Source organism: Anser cygnoides, chromosome 2 (genome assembly GCF_040182565.1).
Source record: "Anser cygnoides isolate HZ-2024a breed goose chromosome 2, Taihu_goose_T2T_genome, whole genome shotgun sequence".
Lineage (NCBI taxonomy): Eukaryota > Metazoa > Chordata > Aves > Anseriformes > Anatidae > Anser > Anser cygnoides.
The window spans coordinates 142063849-142087775 of record NC_089874.1 but is presented as its reverse complement, the minus strand read 5'-3'; the positions used below and the strand labels follow the sequence as shown (position 1 = coordinate 142087775).

General features: G+C 46.2%; 1 long non-coding RNA gene across 1 annotated transcript in view; it reads left to right on the top strand.

Annotated features, from left to right (window-relative positions):
• Positions 1 to 21282, top strand: part of LOC125183350 (uncharacterized) — a 29912-nt gene extending 8630 nt beyond the window's left edge. The window contains exon 3 of the long non-coding RNA XR_010828744.1: positions 19100 to 21282. This is a non-coding gene — a long non-coding RNA (uncharacterized lncRNA). The remainder of the gene's footprint in view (positions 1 to 19099) is intronic.
• Positions 21283 to 23927: the final 2645 nt, after the last annotated feature.

Sequence of the window (23927 nt, the reverse complement as noted above, 5' to 3'; positions counted from 1 at the left end):
TTCCCAGAATTACAGCCAGTTAGTACAACAAAATCAAGACCCGAAACCCAACAGAAATAATGTTCCGTGCATTTCATCTGCCTCCCCCATACCACAGTCTCTTTCAGGAGTCTGGTGGCATTTCATTCATTCATGTTTGTCCCCTGCCTCCCAGTCCTTAGGAGAGAAAGAGCCTTGTAAATAATGGGAGCAGGAACAATTGCGTTACTTGCTGTTCATCCTGAAGCATCCCAAAACACTTTGCCAAACAATACACAGGAAATAGTTTAGTTACCCACTCAACCTAATTGCTGTAGCCTACAGGAAGATTGCTTGGCTCTTGCTACATCCACTCTCTTTCTCATGGTCCTTATTAGTGGATGCCATGACACAGAAACGGGTACTGAGGTCTCAGATAGATGATCCTTAGCCAGGACATTACATCCTGTTATCCCGGGCTGTGTCTGGTCTGAGTAAGGCAATGCTCCAGGCCTAAAGTTCCCTGTACAGTTTCCGTGGAATACCACACCCCTTCATCTGACCGGGATTTGTCATGCGGTGACAGCGATGTGGCAGTCTCTTGATGTTCATTGGCAGCATGAGCGTGGTGGGAGGAAGACAGATTTTTTATCTAATAAGGATAATGTAGTGTACGAATTTTTAAATATCTAGCAGATTACAGCATGCTAATTTAGAGAAAAACATGCATGATCCCTAGCTTCCTATAAGAAAAGGGTAATAGGAAATCTGCTAAGATGACAGGTACTTTTTCAACAAGTAAATAAACTGATTGAAATGGGTCAGTTACGCAAGGAAGGAATTAGACTTTGGAAGCACGTATCTTCTAATTGTTGTACAATGATATGGAGCAAGTGCATCTTTTCAGAACACACATGGGGCTAAGACTTGCTCCAGGCGTGTATATTTTTATAAAAGAACACCCTCCGGGGATGTGATTCCTCCCTTCATGCTATTTTTTTTTTCCTAAAGGATGTTTGCATCTACCACCTTTCCAGCGACTTTTTTTTTTCCTTTCTTTTGATTGTTATTAATGTGCTAGTGACTGGATTAAACAAACCTGAGTGAAGCAAGCTGCTGCTTCTAGATATAGAAGCATGGCTAGAGGTATCTCTGATAGTTGTTTTATACACAGTTACTATGGAAACTGGCCGGTGAGTCTTAATTTGGCTTGTTTGGTGTATGAAGTTTAGGATTTTAAGGAGGTTTGCCTGGGCTGGGCTTGGCTGGGAGCTGAGCCCGTGTCCGGGCTAGCAAGGGACACGCAGTGGCGGTGGCACGGTGCGGGAGGGGATCGAGGCCCAGTGCCCGAGCTGAAGAGCAGCTGCCAGGTCAAAGTTGGCGACCCTTGAAGGGTCCTCGAGGCTCCTTTCACACAACACTTCTGATCCCAGGCTACAGCTGCGGCACATCAGAGCTGCCCTTGAGCACAGGCAGCCAAACACCGCTTCGGGGAGAGGACACGGCTGCTCGTGTTGCCTCTGTGAGAGCTGAGACCCACACGTGGTGTCAGCAGACACACGTGCACCTGCGGGTGTGTAAAGCCTCACGCTCTGCTCAGGAGGCAGCTGGCCATCCTTTCCTTCCCCCTCCGGAGAAAAGAGCTGTCTATTGCTGCAGGAGAAGTGAAAAAGCAAACCAAAAGTCAAATCCAAGCTCTGGGGAGAACCACCAGTGCCCTGTCGGTAGGAATGGATCAGGGATGGATATGGAAGTGGCTGGATTTCATAGGAGGGAAAGATCGGGACTGAGAGGGAGAAGGAAAGGAGGACAAACCATGGGCATGGGAAGTGGAAATTCACTGACTGTGTGGGAAGGAGGCAGCAGCTCCTTGGAGGATTTGCCTGAAGCCCCCAAACGGTGGAGGTGGGGAGGGACAGTGATGGGGGGCAGGCCCAGGTGGGTCTGTTCCAGTCTCTCCCCATCTGTGGGGGGCATATGTTTCTTTCTTTATTTAGGGAGGAAAACCTGAATGAGATCACTTTGGGCTGATCTGAACTACATCTCAATCATAAATTAAAGTCTTTGTTTCCATTTTAAATAACCTGTAATAATTTAGAAGTCATTTTTAAGCATAAAATGCCTTTGGGAACTAAGGCAGCTTAGCTTTGTAAAGAGTAAAATGAGACATTACACCTTAGAAAAGGTGAAGTGAAATGTTCTCTCATTTAACTTTTGGGGGTGGTTAATTCTTGTGTTTTAGTTTAGTTTTGTTTTTCTCTCCTACCCTTAACAGCTGTATTTGTTGAAATCTTTCTACGTACTCTAGCTGTGACTGTAACACATCGATCTTTGGGGTGCCCAAATAGTGGAGTGTTACAGATTTCATGTCACAAAGGTATTTTTGTTTCTCATTAGTTGTTGACTACACAGGACAAAACAGCTGGAATTCCTAAAATCAGGCCAGATTTGGTCCTTGCTAATGACAGTACTGTGTAGTTACTCTGTATTTATGTTTCTTAAATGATTAAAAATTTGCTTTTAAAATTATTCCTTGGTCTTTCTCTAACAGAGAAAAATCAGGTGCAGTTGATGCTATTAATGTAAAAATCCATCAAGCAGTAGTGGGGAACTAGAGTGAGAAGTAGGTTCCAAGTTAAAGAAGAGAGTATTTGGCAGTAAGATAGTGCCATAATACTTTGGCACTGTATACAAAAGCAGAAAAAATAAATAAAACACTCCCAAGGCTGGAAGAGAGGTGATGAAAGATTCTAGGAATTGCTAGGAAATATTTTTCATTAACAAATTCAGTAATCCATCCAAACTGAACTTGATCATTTATTAACAGGAAAGAATGTCTTTATAGCTGAGTGAAAACTCACTCCCATGAGTTTCATGATCACAGGCTAATTACTTAATCTCTCTGTGTCCCACATATTCCCTTTGTGATCAAGAGAGAATTCATTAAAACTTCGTAACCTCTATGCTAGAGATAATATTTACCTGCTTTGAAGAAATGCTCGAGAACAGGATTAACCATTTTGTAAACAGATTTGAGCTTACTGAGGGAGAGGTATTAAGATCAGCTCCACCAAACTCACTATTGACTTTGAGAGATCTTCTGGTGTCATTTTTTGTAAAGTTGGTCCTGAGGGATGTTGAAGCTGGGCCCTTGAAGTCATTAGTCCTAATTCCTGAACGGCTGTTAAATATCATTATATGCGTCATTAAGTTGTTATCCGCTTCGCACCTATAAATTCATTTCAGAAAATGCCCAAAGGTGTGAGATGGGATAACAGTGACCAGAAATTACATGAATTCATCATGGTAAATTTATCACATCTAAAAAAAATCAAATTTGGAATCGATATGAAATACCACTAAATATGCTGCAATGGGAAAAGATGATGGTAGACATTTAGATACCTTCCAGATGTAAAAAGCATACTCCTGAGATCTTCCCAAAAATATTCAGAAAAAGGTGAGCCAGAAATGGTCATGGAGATGGATGAGGGAGAGTGGAAGGTAAACATTCTTTTAAGACTTCTGGAAGAGAAAAGAGCTGCATAAGGACCATAGGGAAAAAATGGAAAGAAAAAAGATGAGCACAAGCATTAAGGAGTCGGATACTTTGCCTGAAAGCTGCTTCAGAGTAAACAGAGTGGTACTGCTCTAGTAAGCCTCCTCATGGGCAGGTCTGTAAATGTGGGCTCTGAGTGGGTGCTTGTCTTTATCTGAGAGGGGGAAAGGAGTCTGGGACACAACAAAGACTCTGTAAAATTAGGCAGAAAAAAAATAAAATAATAATAATAAAAAAGCTATCCTGGGAAATAATCAGGAAGCACTTCTTTACTGTGAGAGTGATGGAGCAAAGGTTGCCCAGAGAGGCTGTGGGGTCTCCTCCTTGGAGACCTTCAGAAGCCGCCTGGACGTGGTGCTGGGCACCCTGCTCTGGGTGTCCCTGCTTGGGCACGGCTGGCACCAGGTGGCTCCAGAGGGCCCTGCCAGTCTCAAATATTCAGTGATTGTGAAAAGAAAGCTCTGAAAATTTGTGCAGTAGCATCCACCCCATGGCGACAATGGTGTTATAAACTACAGACTCAGGAGTAATGTTGGATCTTCATAAAGGTGAAGAAGAACAATCTTGAAAAGCCATGTTGATATGGTGGCTCTACTCAATTGTAAGACAGGTATTGGGATAGGCAAAGGGGAGAATAGGGAGAAACTCAGTGAGCAGCAACGGAGCCCAGACTAGTTTTGTCAGAGCAGACTCTGCTGGGGAAAAGCATTTGGTTTGGGGGTTGGGGTTTTTTGTCAGAGTGCTGGAGACAGCTGAGGTTGTCACTGTGTTATCCAGGATGCGCAGTGCTTCTATGGTGCCATCAGCTGCTGGTGGGCTCTGCAGGGGCACAGGCAGCAGCACCAGCAGTGCTGCAGCAATTGGATGGAGTTGCTGAAAGAAGAAGAGTCACTAACAGCCATGGATAGCACAGGCGACTGCCCGCACGCGTACACAGCACCTCTGGGTTGTGGGGATTTGACAGAGCCTCTGGGATGGGTCTCACTTCTTCAAATTCATCCCTAGGATAAACCCACTAGCCTCTATGGAGTTCTGTTAGAGCTGAGCTTGGCCGGGCATCTGACGAAATCTCTTTTGCAGAAGTAATTCAGGCTGGCTTTCATATGAGCAGTTTGCAGCTTCATGTTGATTGAAAATTGGCTGAGAAATTGTAAACAATGTGTAGTGATTAACAACAGTGAATCAAGCCTCAAGGAATGGCCAAAGGGACTGAAGTTTCATCTTCCACTGCATCTTTAATCATAATTAAAAACAAACATTTGAAGGATTATGCAGTCAAATTTTCACATGATAATCAGGATGTATTGCATTCCCCTACTTATGAAACAATAAAAAAACTAAAAGGTGGGCCAAAATTAAATAGGACTCACGTCTGAAAGCTAAATTGGCATCTGGGAAAAACAGTTTGAAATGCTTATTCTGGAAGAGGGAGGAAGCTTAGAAATGAATCATGCACCCAACACCTCCTCAGAGGGACAACAGGAGTCTGCAGACTAAGGCTGACAACAATCCAACCAGATTTTGGACTACTAAACACACATATGTATGTGTGTGTATATATATATATTTCATATGGAAACAAGAAAACTTTCTCTGCAGGGCTGTGACAGGATTTGGTGCAGGTGCAGGTGAATGGATGCTATCTCAGCTATCAGACCTTACTTGGAAGATGCTAGTTGGGAGAATTATTTCACTCACAGCACCTTTGGTTTGATAAAAGTTGGAAAAAATTAAGGCAAAGTTTTGCCAAAAGTCAGTGTAAGCTTCGTGGAAAGCCACTGCACCCCACCTACTCTACCTCTTGTGGTAGTCAGCTGTGTTTCCAGGCTCTGCTGAGAAACCAGAACAATCTGCATGCACTCGCCCCCAGATGCTCCTCCCTGGGCTCCCATTTTGTCTGCAGTCAGGTCCCCAAGTGGGCTACTGAGGCACCAGGACATGTAGCCTGCCTCAAGGCAAGAAGTGTCACTTTTCCTGTGGTCTGCAGCTGTGGGAGAGCGAACTTCCTGCAACTGGAGCCCTGCTGGGCATGGCCTCTGCTCTTGGAATGGTTTCCTGAGCTCCTGGGAGCTGGTGAGGTTCTCACAGGGCTTCCAGGACACAGGCTTGGGCTTTGAGGTTGAACACACTAGGGTGTTCTTTCAACATGCACGTTTCTGGGTGTATTGATTGGGTTTACGTGGCAAGCTTTGGTAGCAGCGGGTTGTAGGGGCTCCCCTGCAGCCTGTGGAGAGGCCCCTGGTGGAGCAGGCTGTCCCCCTGCAGCCCATGGGTCCCACACGGAGCAGATCTCCACGCTGCAGCCCGTGGAGGAGCCCCCGGTGGAGCAGGGGATGTGGCAGAGATGGGACGGTGAAGAGAGCCCACGCAGCAGGGGTCTGGGGGGAGACCCGTGCTGGAGCAGTGTCATGGGTGGTACTGACAGTTCGAAGAGCTGCTGCCTGTGGGCAGCCCCCGTTTCCCCATCAGGGGCTGACACCTGCGCTGCTCAGAGGCAGGAGGTGGAAGAGGGTGGATGGGGAGAAGGTGCTTTTAGTTTGCTTTTAGTTTCACTGTTCTAATCTGCTAGTGATAGGCAATAAATTATATTAATCTCCTTATGCTGAGTCTGTTTTTCCCATGACGATAATTGTTGAGTGATCTCCCTGTCCTTATCTCAACCCCTGAGCCCTTTCTATTGTATTTTCTCCCCATTTTTTCTTTGATGGGGAGTGAGAGCGCAGTTGTGGTGAAGTTCGGCTGCCCAGCAGGGTAAAACCATCACTCTGGGACAGCTCTTCAGGCTGTTCAAGCACTGCTTGACTACGGGTAGCTGTTTGCTCTTCTGGCTAGCTCCCAGAGACCTTGTGAGGGATTTTTCAGAATTCCCAATTTGAAGGAAATGTGGAAATTTTTAGCCCTGATTAAAAAGCATTGACATTTTATGAACTGGAAAAAAACCCTCACATCAGTGAGCTCCCACAGGAACCACCATTTGGCTTTGGACACCTCATCACGTGGGAGGCACAGACAAGCCAGAGGGGGATTTTTGCTGTGAGGGTGGTCAAGTGCTGGCACAGGCTGCCCTGGGAGGTGGAGTGTCCACCCATGAAGACACCCAGCTGGACACAGTCCTGGGCAACTGGCTCTGGCTGAGCCTCCTCCGGGGAGGAGGATGGAGTCAAGACCTCCAGAGGTGCCTGCCAGCAGCAGTGATTCTGAGAGTCAGCAGCGACAGCAAAAGGGTTGATTTCTGCAGAAAGACTAAAAGCTCCTCTTTGTCCATTGATTTTAGCTGCATGCTCGAGGATGGAAGTTAGTCCCAATTCCCTGTCTGTAGAGGAAGGGAGAGAGTGGATGTTTTCTCTCCTTCCAGCAGCTGAAGAAGCAATGTCCTTTGGCTGAGTGGCTTTCCCCAGCTGATGAGAAGACAGCCCGCACTGGAGCAAGAAAAAACACGTGCTACAGGAATTGAAAACTCTTGCTACAGAGTTGAGCTGCCAGGTGGGTGAGCCAGCTGTTCTTGCCATATCTTCTGGCCATCCAGACTGTGTGACCCTAGCCACAGGGAAACCATGACGTCTGTGAGTGAATTTATCAGAGGAATGACTTGTAAAAAGTTAAAATTTGAATGGAAACTAAAGGGTAAAAATGGCAGAAATCCAAATGCTCATTCCTAGCACTGGCTGGTGGGAGTGGGTGGAAGCTTGTCCTCTGGGCACATCAGCTCGTGATTTCAGTTCCTGCGTTTTCTCCAGACAGCTGGTATCAGGCTCATGGCTTGATGTGCTAGCACAGCATGTGCCTCATGCCCTTATTTTCTGTCTCTCTTTTTTTCCCTCCTCCTGAATGTGAAATCCATCTCTAGCTTCCCTTATCATTGCAATGAAAGGAAATCCACAGCCATGTGCAAATACCATCTCTGCAGCAATATAAGGAAGGATGTGAGGTGCCAGGATTCATCCTGCCTCTGAGAAGAGGTTTCATTTACTGACTGCTGTTGGCAAAGGAGAGACGTTCAACACACGATGCGAGAGAAGACATTTCCTCATTCAGAACATATACTGGGCACACAGGTGTCACCATTTGCATGCCCACCTTGCCGTGTGGTTTCCTTGGTTAGTGAGTTATTTCCAAATTTCATCCCTGCCCTCTCCTCTCCCATTCTCTTGCCCTCAGCTGCTGAATCCACCCCCAGCCACAACTGTCACCCCTAACTGTGCCCCTAACATCTCTCCTGGATCCACAGAGTGGAAAGACCAGACAATGAACTTGTTGAGAAGACAGACAGATTACAGGGAGGCTCAGGAGGCTGGAGAATGACTCAATGACTCTGACTACAGAAAACTGCCAAAGCAGATGCATCTGCTTCGGTGTGTTGTTGCTGCGCATGCACCCTGCCGCGTGCCCCCATCCGAAGGACGAATGGGAGAATCAAATTTTCATCAATTAAAAGGAGAAAGGGTTTTCAAACAATGCAATTATATACACTTTGCAAAATGAGCTTTAATGCTGTGGTTCTGTGACCTTCAAAATGAATTAAACAAATTGCTTTTACACCCACCCGTGGAATGAGGCTTGATTAGTTACAACTCTCTTTCTTCTCTTTCACTAAATATTATGATTGTCAACAGCATGAAGAGAGCTTTTGTTTGATGAAGAGAGAGCTAGCTGGGGAGAAGCATTTGCTAAATAGTGAGACTTAAGAAGACTCATTTTTCAAAGCCTGTGGTACTCATGCACTGGAATTGATGCTTTTCAGGTCTAATGAGTGCGCAAAGCTTTCTGCTGCTGGGAGGATGCTGAGATGTGCTGCTGACAGAGCGTGTGCATTTGTGGCCAATCTCCCTGCAGTGTCCTGGCTATACGTGAGGCACAGTGTGGTGGAAAATCACCGCACAGAGTACTGGCTGGAAACTGGAACACTGAAAGCATGTTGTGCTCAAAACAGCTCTGGCAAGCAGGATTTCTGCATTGCTTATAAAGCCAGAATTCATTTTATGGTCGGCGTATGCACTAGAGTGTCAGAATATCTATGAATCTATGAATGTCATCAGGTAGAAAATAACTGGACATGGTCCTAAATTCTCTTCCCTCATTCCCTTACGTTTCTGGTTTATCCATTCCACTGAAAAGATGGCTAATGAGACTTGTTTTGTAAAAAAAAAAAAAAAAAAAAAAAAAAAAAAGCCAGACTGTCCCTGATCTGAATTACAAATCTAGCAGTCCTGGCAATCTGTTGGTCCAGGTTGAGACTTTCTTCCTGGGAAGGAGAAGTACTGACTTTCTGCTCACTGAATTTCTCTCCTGCTGAGCTTCTTCACTCTGCAGCCTGCATCCTTGAGGGGCAGGAGATGGTTGTGTTGTACCTACCTCTTACGAGAGGCTTACAGGAGGGACAGTCCTCAGAGATACAGGAGGATGCTATATTACCCCTTGATGCTATGGTTGAAGTTCCTTAGCTGTCATAAATCGCTTTCTTGCATCCTTTCTTCCCTCTTTTTTATCACTGCAGCTTCTGATACGTTACTATGGCATTGGTCCCAGGACCATGGGATGCCAGCAGGCATGTCTGTCCTGCCTGGCATGGCTGCGGTGAGGGCTGCAAGCATGCGTGTGCATTCATACATCTGCAATGTATGAATGCATTCACTCCAGATGATCATATTATATTGATAACTCGAGGAGCAGATTTAAATATGTATCAGGACAACATGAGGTGATGCTTCATTCCCAGTGTCCTAGCTCGTTAAAATAAAAAGCATTTGTTCCAGCTGGATGTTTCTTACTAAATTCAAAGAAAAAGAAAAAATAATAATAAAAAGAAAAAAAATAATAAAAAGAAAAAAATAATAAAAAGAAAAAAAACACACAACAAAAACAACAAAAACTTGGGTTTCTCTGCAATGAAGGTCAAAGCCTCATTGAAATTACACCATATAGGGATATTTTTAACCAGCAGAAAATTTCCTGTTTTTAAAGGCAGCAATGCAAATTTGAAGTAAGACAATGTAAATTATAGAATGACTTCAACAAGCTATTTTGTGACCTCGTGCTCTTTAGAGCTATTGAAGGGAGTTAGCTGTGTTTCTGGTGGGTGGCTAAAACAGTGGAGCTGAAGGAAAATATGTTGTGGGGGTGAGGGAGCCTGGCTGTTGTGATACATAAGTGATGATTTAGGGTTACTGAGGATGTTTGTGTTGCCTTAGTGATGGCTTCCTGGGATTTTTTTGGTGGTGTTCACAAGAACTCGGATTGGGCCTTTGTGTGGGGCTGCCGGGCTGCAAATGCAAATGCGGGATATGGGCAAAGTCACCCATATTTCCGCTTGGCTGAGCGCTTCTGGTTGCTTCATCTGAATCCTGCTCAATTTAGCTCATAAAAACCTCTATTTATTGAAAAGTCTCCAGAACTAACTAACATGGTGTTTTTTTTTCAGATGGGATTTGGATGATGCAACACACAAAACTGAGAATGCTTGTGTTTATTTTGTCTTTAAGGACTCGTCCAGCCAGCATCTGCCACTGCTTCTGTCTGCATGAGCAGTGGTTGCCTGTTGCATGGACTTGCTGGCTCCTTCAGGTAGGCAGATGCACATTGATAACGGACAGATACTTCAACCAGAAGACAGAAGCTAGTGTCTCTGAGCTTGTTTTCCTTCGTGAGTAGGATTTGTTAGCCTTTAGTGATGCTGGAGAGCAAGGGAATCAGCAGGAATTTGCTTCCCATCTTTGGGTTCAGCATATCTTCCCATTTGTGCTGATGGGCTGGTGGACCCCACAGAGAGATGGGCACCTGCTGGGGATGGGGTACACAGATGGGGTCTGGTGGCCTGGGGGCTGTGAAAGTGCTCTCCCCTACCTTGAGCCCCAAAACAGGCTGCCGGTGGTGTCTGCTGTTGTGTTCAAAGACAAAAACCACCCCTACCACCTTCTCCCATGGGTTTGGTGCCACAAGCACAGAGCTGGTGGTGCAGCAGAAGGGTGGCAAGAAGGTCCCAGCTCCCTGGGAGAAGCAGGAGCAGCCTCGGTGCCTGCAGATTGCTGTAATGCAGCTCTCTTGGCTTGTAAAGCATCCAGCTCTTTGGCTATTGTTAAGCAAGGAACATTTTTCAAAAAGACTTATGTTGTTTGTTTTAAGCTTTTAATTGACTCCCGTTTATATGATTATATATGAATGAAGGAAGAAAAAAGTTTAAAAAATGCCCCAGGTTAACTCGCCATAGCATGGAAATACGTCTCAACTGTTTATAAGTGCTCCTTGTTTTGCGTTCAGAGTCCGGATCTTTGACTTCCTTTTGGACTATTCTCCACTGGAAATGAGTGCTTGCTGCCAAAATAGTCCACCTTTTCCTGAAAGATTTGGTATTAATAGTTTTGACAGAACATCTTGTTCCTGTGCAATACAGGAGTCGGTCTAGCAGTTGGTCCTGAACAGGGGTACAGTGCAGTTGCATAGCTATTTTATTTTGAGATGAAATATCTGCTGCTTAAATAGAAAAAAGTTGGAGCTTATGTTGCTCGTAATGCAGACTGCATCTCCAGAACTGAGAGGAAGGCATCAGTTTTAATGGTGCAGCAGATTGCAGTGCTTGCTTTCTTTTAAAGAAAGAAGTGATTTTTATTAAAGCACAGTACAAGACTTGCAGTATTTCTGAAATGCAGTGTTTCAAGCCTCCAGAGAGGTTTTTCCTCTCCCTCCATTCCCTCTCCCTGCAGCTTCCGTGCGCGTGGGCAGCTGCTGTGCCGGCACTGTGCCCCCTGCACGTCCTGACCCAGCACCAAGCCGGCCACGCTTGCCACAGCGAGCCTCTGCATATGCCTTGGCTGAAACACCGTCAAGCTTAGATGCTCTTGACCTAGCACACATAATAGGAGTGATCCCAGACTTGGCTAAAAGCTGCATTGGAAAGGCTTGTGACATCTCTTAATTTATTCGTTCTTGGTTTTCATTGTTTGATTCCAGTTGCTGTTTTTCACTTGCAGTCACAGTGGCTGTGTGACAAGGGATGAATGATCTTTGATAAGGGTTATTTGTTTCTTGTGGTAGGCAAAAAAATGCAATTTGTATTCTTGTAAGACTTTTCCCAAGCGGAGCTCAGTAATTGTTGCTGTAGACTCAGTGAAGTGAGTGCCATGGCATTGTGTGCACTGGTACACCAAGCAGCTCCTACATGCTTTAAGGCAATTTTTCTTTTGCACTATATCTATGCTTCCTGGGTGGCTGCACACAATTGTTACCATATATTATTTTATTTTTGTAGCACCTAAACAATATTGTAATTTATTCTCCTTGGCAAAGTTTTCTCTGCTCGCACATAAGATATGTATGTATAAGAAATGTATCCTCCTTCCTCTTCTGTATTTCACAACACAGCACAGTATCAGGCATTTTTAGGGAGTCAAGAGAACTGGTAAAATCCTGGAACTTCCTTTTTTTTTTTTTTTTCCATAACAACTTAATTTCTCCTAAATTAACGGAGTGTTCCCAAAAAATCAGTTCAGGTAGGCTTCAAACTGCCACTATTATGTGCTGTAGAAAACAGGCCAGCATTTTCAGGATCTGTAGAATTTCATAATTTTTGTAACTCTATTTTTCTCAATATTTATTCCCTGTCTCAATGCCATCACCATGTTGGGTTGCATACTCTGTTGCACAAGTATAAATGAGTTCCCAAGTCAAACAGAAACTCGTTTTGTACTTATTGACTGAGCAAAGTCAGGAAGAAGATACTTGGAAGACTTAAAGCTGAGACCATACGATTTGTTTTAATAACAGCAAAGACATAATCCTCTTTTCCTATCTCAAAGTTTTATTTACAAAGAACCTTTTGTAAAGGAAACAGACTGATAATTACAGAAAGCATCAAGTGCCCTTTGAGACGGAAGGATAAGGGGCGAGGGCAGGGAAGGAGTGCGGTCAGTTCTGCTGGTAGCTCACAAATTGCTTTGCTGATAGTGACCTTGTGTGTTAAGAGGATGACAACTCAGGATGAATGCACACAAAGTGGAGACAGGGACAAAGGGAAAACCAAGAGGATGCAGGCTCTGGCTCTGGTGTTAGCAGTTATTACGTCTGCAGGAGAGTTATGGAAATGACAGTCTCAGCACCCATGCCCACGGTCCCATGATTCTCCACCAACTGCTCACCCTGGCTCATGGCTATCTCAAGGTTTTCCTGCTGATTTGCAGAAATGTAGGATGACTGCATGAAGGACATATTTGTCTTTTCACAATAGGTCAATAGAAGCATATTTCTCTGAGACCATACTATAAATCAAAAGATGGAAAGCAGGGGGAAATCTGCTGCCAGGAGTTCATAGAATCATGGAATCATGGAATCATAGAATATCCTGAGTTGGAAGGGGCCCACAAGGATCATCGAGTCCAACTCTTGCCTCCTCACATGACCAGCTAAAAATTAAACCACATTTCAGAGAGCGTTGTCCAAACGCTTCTTGAACTCCAGCAGGCTCAATGCCATGACTGCTAACCTGGGGAGCCTGTCCCAGTGCCCAACCACCCTCTGGGTGCAGAACCTTTCCCTAACACCCAGCCTGACCCTCCCCTGTCCCAGCTCCATGCCGTTCCCTCAGGTCCTGTCGCTGTCCCCAGAGAGCAGAGCTCAGCGCCTGCCCCTCCGCTCCCCTCGTGAGGGAGCTGCAGGCCGCCATGAGGCCTCCCCTCAGCCTGCTCTGCTCTGGGCTGAATGAACCAAGGGGCTTCAGCTGCTCCTCGTGTGTCTTCCCCTCTAGACCCTTCACCATCTCTGCAGGCCTCCTTTGGACACTCTCTAACAGTTTTGTATCTTATACTGTGGTGCCCAAAACACAGAGCAGAGCAGGACAATCCCTTCCCTCTCCCGGCTGGCAGTGCTGGGCCTGAGGCACCCCAGTGCAGGGTCAGCACTTTGGGCTGCCAGGGCACGCTGCTGGCTCATGTGCAACTTGTCATTGACCAGAACCCCCAATCCCTTTCTGTGTGGCTGTTTTTCAGCCTCTCATCCCCCAGTCTGTACATATAACCAGGGTTGCCCTGACCCAGGTGCAGAATCTGGCACTTGCTGTTGTTAAATTTCATAGTGTTGGTGACTGCCCAGCCTCTAACATGTCCAGATCTCTGTGCAAGGCCTCTGTATCCCCAAGGGAACCAACAGCTCCTCCTAATCCAGTATCATCTGCAGTGTTACTTGTTATGTATTCAAGTCCTGTGTTCAGATCATTTATAAAAACACTGAAGAGAACTGGCCCAAACATGGAGCCCTGCAGAACCCCACTAGTGACTGATTGCCAGGCTGATGTAACCCCATTTACTATAACCTTTTGAGCTTGATCCATCAGCCAAAAGTTCAGCCATCATATTGTGTACTTGTCTTGCTGTATGCTAGACATTTTGTCCAGAAGGATACTGTGAGAAACGGCATTTAAAGCTTTGCTGCAATCTAGATGGGTAATCTTGTCAAAAAAGGAAATTAAGTTCATTAAACAGGTCTTTCCCCTTGTGAACTTGTGTTGGCTATGATCAATGACTGCATTGTATTTCAAATTTTTTCTCATTAACTTCCAGAATAATCTTCTCCATAACTTTACCAGGCACTGAAGTGAGACTGACAGGCCTGTAATTGCCAGGGTCTTCTTTCATGCCCTTCTTGAAAATTGGAATGTTTTGCCAGCTTACAGTCAGATGGGACCTTTCCAGATTCCCAAGGCAGTTGAAAAATAATTGAGAGAGGTCTCCTGATACCATCAGCCAGCTCCCTCGGTACCCTGGGATGAATCCCATCATGATGGTGAGAAGAGAATTTCTTGCATTGGGTGCTTTAAAAGCATACAACAGTGTCTGGTCACCCCCTCAGGGTGCATTCAAGACCTGTGGATGAATAGAACTGCAAGCCTGAATTTTCACCTTTTCGTAATCATGTCTGAAGAAGTAGCATCTACTTTTTATAGTTAGCAACACCTACCAGAGGAGAATGGCATTTTGTGGTTTGTAGCTTTTTATAAACTAGAACTATGTTTGCAGCCCTCTGTACATTTCTCTCATCTTTTCTCTCTCTGAAAATAGCTTTTGAGCAGCACAGAGGCAGTATGGCCAAATGGTTCGTACAACACAGCAGAGCATCCCACTTCTAGGGATAAGAGCCCATCTCACATTGATTTCGCTGGAAGCCAGGCTGAGCCCACAGAAAAGAAAAGCAGCAGGATAAAGTAGATTGATTTTACAAAACAGCACTTCTTCTCAGTCTGAAAAGGGTTTCACTAAGCACAGTGAACACATCTCCAGCCAGGATGTGGAGCTGCTCCTTGCCCTGCTGGACAGGAGCGATGCACACCCAGGAGCGGTGCACACCCAGGCAAGGTGCGCAGGCACCAGGGCAGGCTCACCTGGGCTGGGCTCCTCTCCTCACCCAGGGCTCCCCACGCTCCTGCTGGGCTGCAGGCGATGTAGGGCAAGTCTGAAAAGAACAAGGATCTCACTTCTCTGTTTGCAGTAGTTTCCAGAAGCATCAAAGTAGCCTGTGGTAGAATTCCCTCCAGCATCCTCACAACACCCCCTCTTCAGCTGAGCTGTTTTCCACAAAGCCAGATCCAAGTAATTCTCTTCTCAAAGCAGGACTTTCCCTCACTAGCTCCTTTTTACTTTCTATAAACAGAGATGAAGAGAGCTAACAAAACTCTCAGGAGTATTTATTAATTAACCAGTTTGCTAACAGGCAGAAGGATGATCATTTTGTTATAAGAAATGAATGTTTCAGCATAAACGTTATCTGAAACTCTTCACTGTCTGCATCTTCTGGCATATAAGGAGCACTGCAACATGGCTACTAGGTGATACTTTTAATGCAGTATTCAAAACAATATGTTTATTTAGGTTAGACGGAAAATCTAATAAGGACCTCTGTTATAATAAAACATAAACGCCACGTATTTCTGTCCTCCATATGGAGGGGATACGCTTTGACATATGTGCAGTGCTGCTCAGGTGGGTGGGACTCTGAGGCCATTGGCATTGCTTAGTGACAGAAACAAGGTTTTTGCTTAATCCTGAATTGTCTGCAGAGGAAATGGCTTTATGGGAAAACAAAACAAAACAAAACAACCCCCCCCCCCCACACACACACACAAAAAATGAGCAACCAAGCAATTCGTTCAGATTTGTATCTTCTGTGTGAAGTTTAAAACCTCCAGCTGTTTTTCTAGAGCTAGGAGACAGAGAAAACAAACAAGAAAATGTTGAAATTTCTCTTGTGTTGGAAACATGAGGTGGTGATGTGCCTGAAGCACCAGGGATCCTTGTTCCTGGGCACTGAGCTGTGTGAGGGTCTGAAGGATGCTGAGTGAAAGATCCTGTTTTGGATGCTGTACCAAATTTCTTGTGCTCAGAGCAGCAATATCTCACCTGCCTTGTTACCTTAAAATAAGCTGGTTTAGGGGTGGATCTTACACCTTCCTCTCCAGGGCTGTGTCTCATCAGAGGCATCAGGAGACACCAAGTGGGAGCTGAGCTGCTGCTGGTGTGTCATGGAGGAGCTCGGTGGCAGAGGGGACATAGTGATGCCTGTCTCACCAGCCACATGTGGATGGAAACCCGTTGTGGTTACTGTGTTTTTGTTTTTGTTTTCAGAATGGCCTTGGACTGCAATTACAATCAGGCAGATTGAGTAGTGCAGAAGTAAAAGAAATAGCATGAAGTATAATAGCAAAAAGAGCAGTTACGTGTGCCGTTAGAGTTACCAGTCCCTGTGACTTCTGAGGGCTCCTCAGAAGGAAGCGGCAGGAAGACAAAGACTTGGATGTTCTGGTTGACCCCAAAATGACATGAGCAACAGGATGAAGTTCACTAGAAATCAAGTGAACCTCTCTGAGATCTTCAGTAGGAATATCAGTGCAGGTGCGCCAAGCCCTTTGAAAGTGGATCTGGGGTACCAGGGGCTGCTTTGATCCTGTAGTCAAGCAAGACCTGAAAGAGGCATGAGGGTGGAGGGAGCTGGCAGGATGCTCAGTGGCACCAAGGCTGGGAGAAGATGGCAGCACTGTCTGTAGGCAAGGCGGTCAGCAACAGCTATTGGAAAAGGAGAAAGCTGGCCCAAGGCACCGTATATAAGTGCCATAAATAAAGTATCTTACAGCTTTCAGGGAAGGTAGTAATTATCAGAGCAACCAGCCCAAGTTGTTCTCAGATGCAACAACGATTTTTGCAAGGATCCTGTAGCTATCTGAACTGCAGTACAGGCATGTAGACTCGCTGACTTGGTGCCTTTCAGTCATACGGTTTGTTTCTAAGTTTCAAGTAATACATAGAGTAATACGAGTAATACATGCTAACCATGAGTGTATGTAAAACTGTGTATGGGTTTATGCATGCCTGTGCAGGCAGGAGGAGAAATGAAGGTTACCACAACCAGAAGTGTTTACATGTCTATAATTAACATCACAATTTTAAGCCGTATCTGCTTCATTGAGCATCTTTTTTTAGCAGTAATAAATTCTCGTTTGTTGTAACACCCTGCAACCAAGAACAAGGGAAGGCAACCACATCCTGCATGACTTCAGTAGTGTGCACTGGCAAGTGCTGCTGAGCCCAGCGGTTTTACATCTGTTGCACTCTGAGAGCTTAAGATGCTGTGATCAGCCATTAGTCTAGTGGGTCGCTCCCATTTCCTTGTCCAATCTTCTTTTTTCAATGATTTATTTTTATTTTATTTGTACATTTGCTCCTGTGCCAGGAGTGGGTGCTCTTTCTGAAGTGTAAGAACATCGTGTAGCCACGGTGAAAGAAATGCTGGTGAGGAAAAAGGACTCCCCTGGTTCCAAGTTGAGCTGTTTCTCACAGCTGTTTTATGAACAGTTGCCGTGTTTCTATAGCAGGTGCTGGGAACTCAAAACTTGGCAGAGAACCCTTTGCTAGTTCATCTCCCTTTTAGCTGACTGGTGAAAAATGCGGTGTGTTGGATGCTTGTCGTATGTTGTTTAATACAGGGCTCAAAACCATCCTTCTTGACTATGAGCTGAACCCACCTCCCCGGTTTCTGTCTCACCAAGGGTCCTTGCTCAGGTGTGTGCTGGTGGAAGCCTTGCAAGGAATCGTGGCTCCTCTCATATAGCATATCCGTGGCAGAAAGAAAGTTTTTTCTTTCTGAAGGTGTCCCCTGCTTGCTTCAGAGCAGTAGCTGCTGCGGGAAGGCAATTGCATTCTCGTCTGCTGTTGTAGAAAGCATGGAGCAGGGCGAAGCTTCAGGCTTAGCCCTACTGACCGTAGAAAGTAAATGCTAAGTCAGCAAAATATTTAACAATATCTTTCATCTGTGTGAGCCTGTCTGCTAACTAATGAGCTGTGTGCAAAACCCTGCTAAAGGGATTTGAGGATTAAAAATGAAAGCATCAGTGTCGGGGGAAAAAAATGAAGCCAAGATGGGACATTCCTAGTCGGAGGCTCATCAGGGAGAGGAGGTGGAAGAAGTGACCTTGTAGTGAGTCCTTCACTTTTTGTAATTGCCACCAATTCAGTCTTTTTTTTTTTTTTTTTTTTTTTAAACTGTTGTAGGTCTGAAACGTGATATGCATTGTGCTCATCTGCTAAAATTAGGGTGGAATTGAGCTTGCTTCCCTGTAGGCAGGAATAGAGTACTTACATGTTTTTTTCTTAAATAAATGAAAAAACGATGACTTCTGAATGTTCGTGAGGTTGGTGTAATGTTTGGGTATGACTGTGTTTGTTAAACACTGGTAATGTTTTTGTGACATTTCTTCTTCCAGTGCTGTGTTACTCCTATTTACTATTTTGTCAGCTCTTTCCCGGAGGAGGTTTCTCTGGAGAGTATTTATCTTCCAATTAGCAAACTTTTCTTTGCAGCTCTGCCGATTAATTTATTTTGCCCAAGCAAAGAACAAGTTGAACATGCGGCATGGCAAATGTAGGAGTGAGGCAGCAAAGACACTTTGGAAGGCGTTGCAAGCATTTTTATCCCAGATATTTTCCTGGAGTCCGCACAAAAACCTTTGCCAAGTGTTTCCAAGGGCAGGTTGCTGGCTTGGCAGATCTGGTGATCCTGCACGTTGTGGCACGTGCTGTGGTGTTACCTCCTGCCCAGGAGCAGTGCAGAGCCATCGAGGGTTTTCCTGGATGTATTGCTTTCCCATTTCACTGATAGGGATATGAATTGCAGCATGGCCAAGGGTCAGCTTTAAAAAGACGTTGTGGTGTCCAGATAAATGGGAACGAAAACCCCAGTAAGTTCCTACACATCCGACGCAGCTGGGGATGAGGGCGTGGAGGTGTTTTGGACACCTTTTGCTGACCCAGCAGGGTCCGTCACGAGGACTTTGGCAAGAGTGGTGTGCTGGACAGAGCTGCTGCTTTGGGCTTCGTGCCCCTCTGATCTGCCCAGGCAGCCACAGCATTTCAGAGCCTTTTTGAGGGCGTGGGGCAGGTGGTGCTGAGCTGGGGAGTGGTTCAGAGCAGCAGCCTGCTGGGCTGTGCTGGGGATGTGCTGGGCCTTCACTGGGCTGTGCTGGGGCTGCTGGCTTTGGCAGTGGCCAGTTCATTATTTTCACATCATTTTCACATTATTTTCACATGATTTTCATATCTTCTGTCCCCACAGGACACAAAACGTGTCTCCCAACAAGACGGACCCTGCTGGCCGGGATGACACTGCAGGTTGTGCTGGCACAGAGGGCAAAAGCATATTCACACCTGTCCTAGGTTCTGGCGTGATCTCCAGCATTTGTCACCCTCTTTATTTCCACACAGAGATATTATAAATAGTGGCACTCCTTTTTCTAGTGCATTTTGCACTGTTCCTCGTCTCTGCTTCAAAGGCATTTTGAGTAAACAACCTTATTTTAACTAAGCAGATGGAAGCCTTTTTATAGCTGTCAAGGCATCGGCAATGTATGCACACCTCTGTTCTGCAGTACGGTTTTCTGCTGCATTAAGGAAACGTCCAAGGCCACTTCAGCAGTGGGTTCGGCCCATCCCACCTCAGGGACGGCAGATTACCGAGGTCAGAATATTGCTGAATTAGTTTTACAGCCCTCCAGAGGCACCATCGACTGGCTTGTATTGACTTCTCTTGCTGCTCGTTAGGAGCTGTTGTCTGGAAGCTGAAATTACAGCAGAGCCATCTGTCTTCCTAGGGAATGGCACTGGGAAACACAGGAATCTGCTGCGAGCCCGCCTTGCATGGTGCTTCTGTTGTGGGTGATGCTCACCTCACGCTGGAGCCTCAGCAAAGACACTCGGACGACTGCTGCTTTTGAAGGAATGTCCTCCCGTGGTGCGGGACGTTTGGTGCTGGTGGCACAGGAGGTGATGGTGTCCCTCTTTCACTGTGGGCAGCTGAAGGTCTCTGACCATCTCCTCTGATCCTACAGAACCACATTCTGGGCTCCATCTGAAGGATACTCTTGCTGAGTTATTACAAATATCTGGTGGGTTATTTAAATTTATCTCTGTCTGCAGAGCAGCAGCATGCTCACCTTGGGCAAACGTGTGTGTGCTTCAAAGGCTGCCTCAGCCTCACGAGCTTGGACCTGGCACCTCTGAGCTGCCACCACGAGCATCTTCCCTGACATTGTTTTGGACCATCAGATAGCTCTTCATTGGGGGGTGACGCCAAATCCCCAGGTCCACCTGTCCTTGCAGCTCTACCACGAGTGGCTGGGGGGGGTCTCAGCACACCGTGGGCTGTGATAAATGTTGTTGAAACTCAAGGCTCTAGCTGGAGACCTTCGCAGGGCTTGGAATCCGCCGAGTGACTGTGAGAAGTTCAGGAGCATGAGGTACAGAGGCAGCCTTGCTGAGCCGTGTTTGGGTGGAGGGCTGGGTGTTGTGTTCTTGAAAGAAAGAGGCCAACGAGGCGGAGACAAGAGGCAGCAAAGCACCAGGCACAAATGCACAGGGAAGATGTCCCCGAGCAGGAGCCAGGAGCACCCTGAGGGGCTGCCGTGGTCTTGTGTCAGAAAGGGGTGCAGGATGGCAGGATTTGGGACATCCGAGGACAAGACGAGTGCCAACAAACACAGCTCTGAGTGCGCAGTGCCATGGGTCCTCCTCGGGGCTGCTTTTCTGAGAGGTTCGGGCAAAGCTCTCGAAGAACCACAGGTGCCGGTAAGTAACCTGCTCTGCAGCTGCTTTGAGAGCTAATTTGCAAAGCAAGTTCGTCATCCTCTGCACTCCTCCCAGGGGTGGTGCAGGGACCGGGTGGCAGCTGGGCACTGCTGGATCTGGCGGCGCTGCTCTGGCAGGGCTGGCTTCCTTCAGAGCACGTTAATTAGGAGAAACATCATTAGGTGGTGTCCACCTGTACCCATCTCTCATCAGTTACATCCATAGGAGGTACAACTGACATTTGGGTCCACTGTTGAGGAGTTCCTTCAGTGATTTTGCTGCCTCAAGCCCTGCGTAGGAGCAGGCATGCATCCCCGAGGTCTCCAGGTTCTGCATGAGCTGGAGGGAAGGAGCTGCTCCTTCTGGGGCCGGGTTTTCAGGTGCAAGTTAATGACCTGGGCAGCTCTTGTTTGAAGGGAAAAGACAAAGGGGGGACAAAGGGATGAATAAAACTTTGTTATTTTGTCATGTGGAGTAGCTTGAGGTAGTCTTGTTGTCTGGTTTCTTGCCCGTCACAGAAGCATTCATGAATTTCCAGCTTTGTCAGGAAAATATTACTTTTTTCACTGCTGATTACACTCCTGGTGTGAACTGCATAATTTCTTACTCAGAAGAAGATTATTGTAGCCATTTATTTTCTGGTTAAACTGGTGTAAATAAAACAATTACACCGAACTGATTGCATTTTCTCTTTAATGCACGAAGCACAGATGCAGAATACACAGTTCATTAAAAAAAATGTTCCCAAGCCCCAATCAAATTTATACTAGAAAATGATCAACAAAACCATATATTCCTTGCTATTTGTTTGGGGAGAAAAACACAGCAAGGCCATATGCTGTGTAGAAGCCCACATCGTTCGGGAATTCACGCAAGCTAATGAGCTGCTGTTATGTGCTAAGAGACACGGGGCTGTCCCTTTATTCCCACCAAGGGCCTTTTGGTGTTCAAGCTAATTATTCCTGCTGATAAGGGGACAAGGGGAAGGCAAGCCCTAAATGATGGCGCAGATGCTGAAAGGGTTGTACTGCGTATTTTTTTTTTTTGAAATATGGGAGCGAGAGGGGGTCTAGGTAAGAAACCTCTGTTGCTGGTTGCTTCTGGGCTTCAGGAGCAGAGAGTGCCTGATCCAGGGCTGCTGTGAGTGAGCAGAAACGTAACTCGTTTTGAGCACACGATTACACGTCTGCTTTGCCTCTTTGATGAAGGCTTACATGGCTCGGCTCTGCTTCTTTTGATGTTAATTTAATTCTCATCGGCCTTTTGTTGTAGCTCAGGGCAACAGACAGCAGTTCCTTGCAGGGTGATAAATAGCAAGCAGCCGCTCTCGCTCCTGCATGAAAACTAAGTCGAACAGCTTCTTTGCAACTGTGTTGAGGCTGGAAATGCCACCCTCTGCTTCCTCGTGAGCCAGTTGTCCTGCGGTGGGCAGAAGTGAGGAATCCCTTGGTACACGTGGGAACACCCTCCAGTAAATCAGGACATGGAAGTGACTCTTTGTGGCAGGTTTCTGGGTAGGTGAGAAGCTGGTGACATTTTCTCTGCCCGTTAATGATGTGAAATGAATGCCTTCTTATCATAAGTTTTGCCAAAGTGTTTAATGGTCTCAGGAAGCTGCAGCTTGTGGTGAGCTTTCCGGTGAGTAGAGCTGGTGCCTCCCTGGTGTTGAGGGGCTATACGTGATTAAATCACACGTGAAACATCTTCACTCTGGCTCACCTAGGGCTGATTAGTGCGAAATAATTTAAGTTGTAAAGCAGAGACACACCACATCTCATCTTTCCACTTGTGATGGGCATACCTGGTGGATATTTGGGTTTTGCACCTGCTCAGCTAATGACATGGAAACGAATGGCCACGTACACTTTCCTTGCTATGCACATTCTCTCTGTCCCTGCTCTCTCCCTCCACCAATAATTTGGTAAAGGAAAGGAAAATGTTCAAACGTTTTTGCCATTAGGAGGTGCACCATTATTGTGCACCAGCTCTCACATTGCTCAAGATGTTTTGCCCAAAACACGTGAGACAATTAATGCTATTTGCGTTACATCAGAGTGTGTCTGGAGAAACCGAGGCTTTCGTGGGCTACACAGGTGGTGAAAGGACATATTTAAGTATTGCCCTGTGTCAGGGCCTCCTGACCTGCCTGAGGCCTGAGAGATCAGCTTTGGAAGAAAGGATTAGAGTAAGGAGCTTTCAATTTCCACTGCTTTGCTCATATAATGGCCTGGACCACTGCAGGAAGCTGTTCTACCACTTCCAAATGCCATATTAAATGGAATGATTTTCATCAAATCTCTTTCATGCTGCTACAATTCAATGTACAAAACGCACAGAAGAGGCTGGTGGCCTCCATGGGACACGGGGTATCTTGTAGGGCATGGGAGCTGGAGGGGAAGCCCTTGAGGTAGGGGGCAGAGCACACCAGGCCATGGGGCAGCTGCTGGAGCTTGCTCTTAGTGTCCCACCCTGCCCTTCCCAAAGAGATCGTTCATTTTTATAATGGGGTAAACTGCAAACTTTTCGCTTAAGTTGTAGCAGCAGCAAAGGCCTTACTCTGGATTGCCCAAAAGGGTGCAGAGGAAGGTTGTGTAGATGCATTAAGGAAGAGAAGAATAGCTTAATGTTTGCTTTGGCCAGTGAAGTTAGCAGTTGGTTGGGCTCTCCTCTGTCAGGCAATTAAAAAGATGGATTCAGGCATTTGATGTAGGCTTTGTGACTTACACAGAGCATACGCACAGGCTGTTTTATTTCCAGAGGGAGTAGGAATGAAGCAGAGGCTGGTTTTAGTGCTCCAGGTCCTGCTTTGGCTGCTGACACTTCTTCAGCAGGAGAGCTTCTTTGCTTGGTTTTGTCTCCGAGGTATATTCCCAGGTCTTCTCTCTTTTTTCTGCTTGACTTTCTGATACCCCCGAATTTCTCCTGTACTTCAGGCATTTCTCACCCGCCTGTGTGTGACCTGGGTTTTCCTGGGGGTCCCTTGTTTCTGTTACTGGGCCCCACGAGTTGACTGTGACTGCATCTGGCTTTTGGCAGGGACTAAGGCTTGCTCCCTTGCAGCCAGGTCTCAGCCTATACAGCCCTGCGGCACAGCTCTCTCTTAGAGCCGTATTTACCCCAAAGCAGCAGGGATTGCTCACTTGCGTGGGAGCTGAATTCGAGCTGCCCACCTGCCTACGCTGGCAAAAGTGTAGTTTTTCAGGCATATTGTCCTGTTGCTGTTTCAGTCCCTCCTCTCCCCGATGCACTTACACACTCGCTGGCACCCTGTGCCTCCATCCTTTCTCCCAAGACATCTGCTCACTGCACCCCAGCTCCTG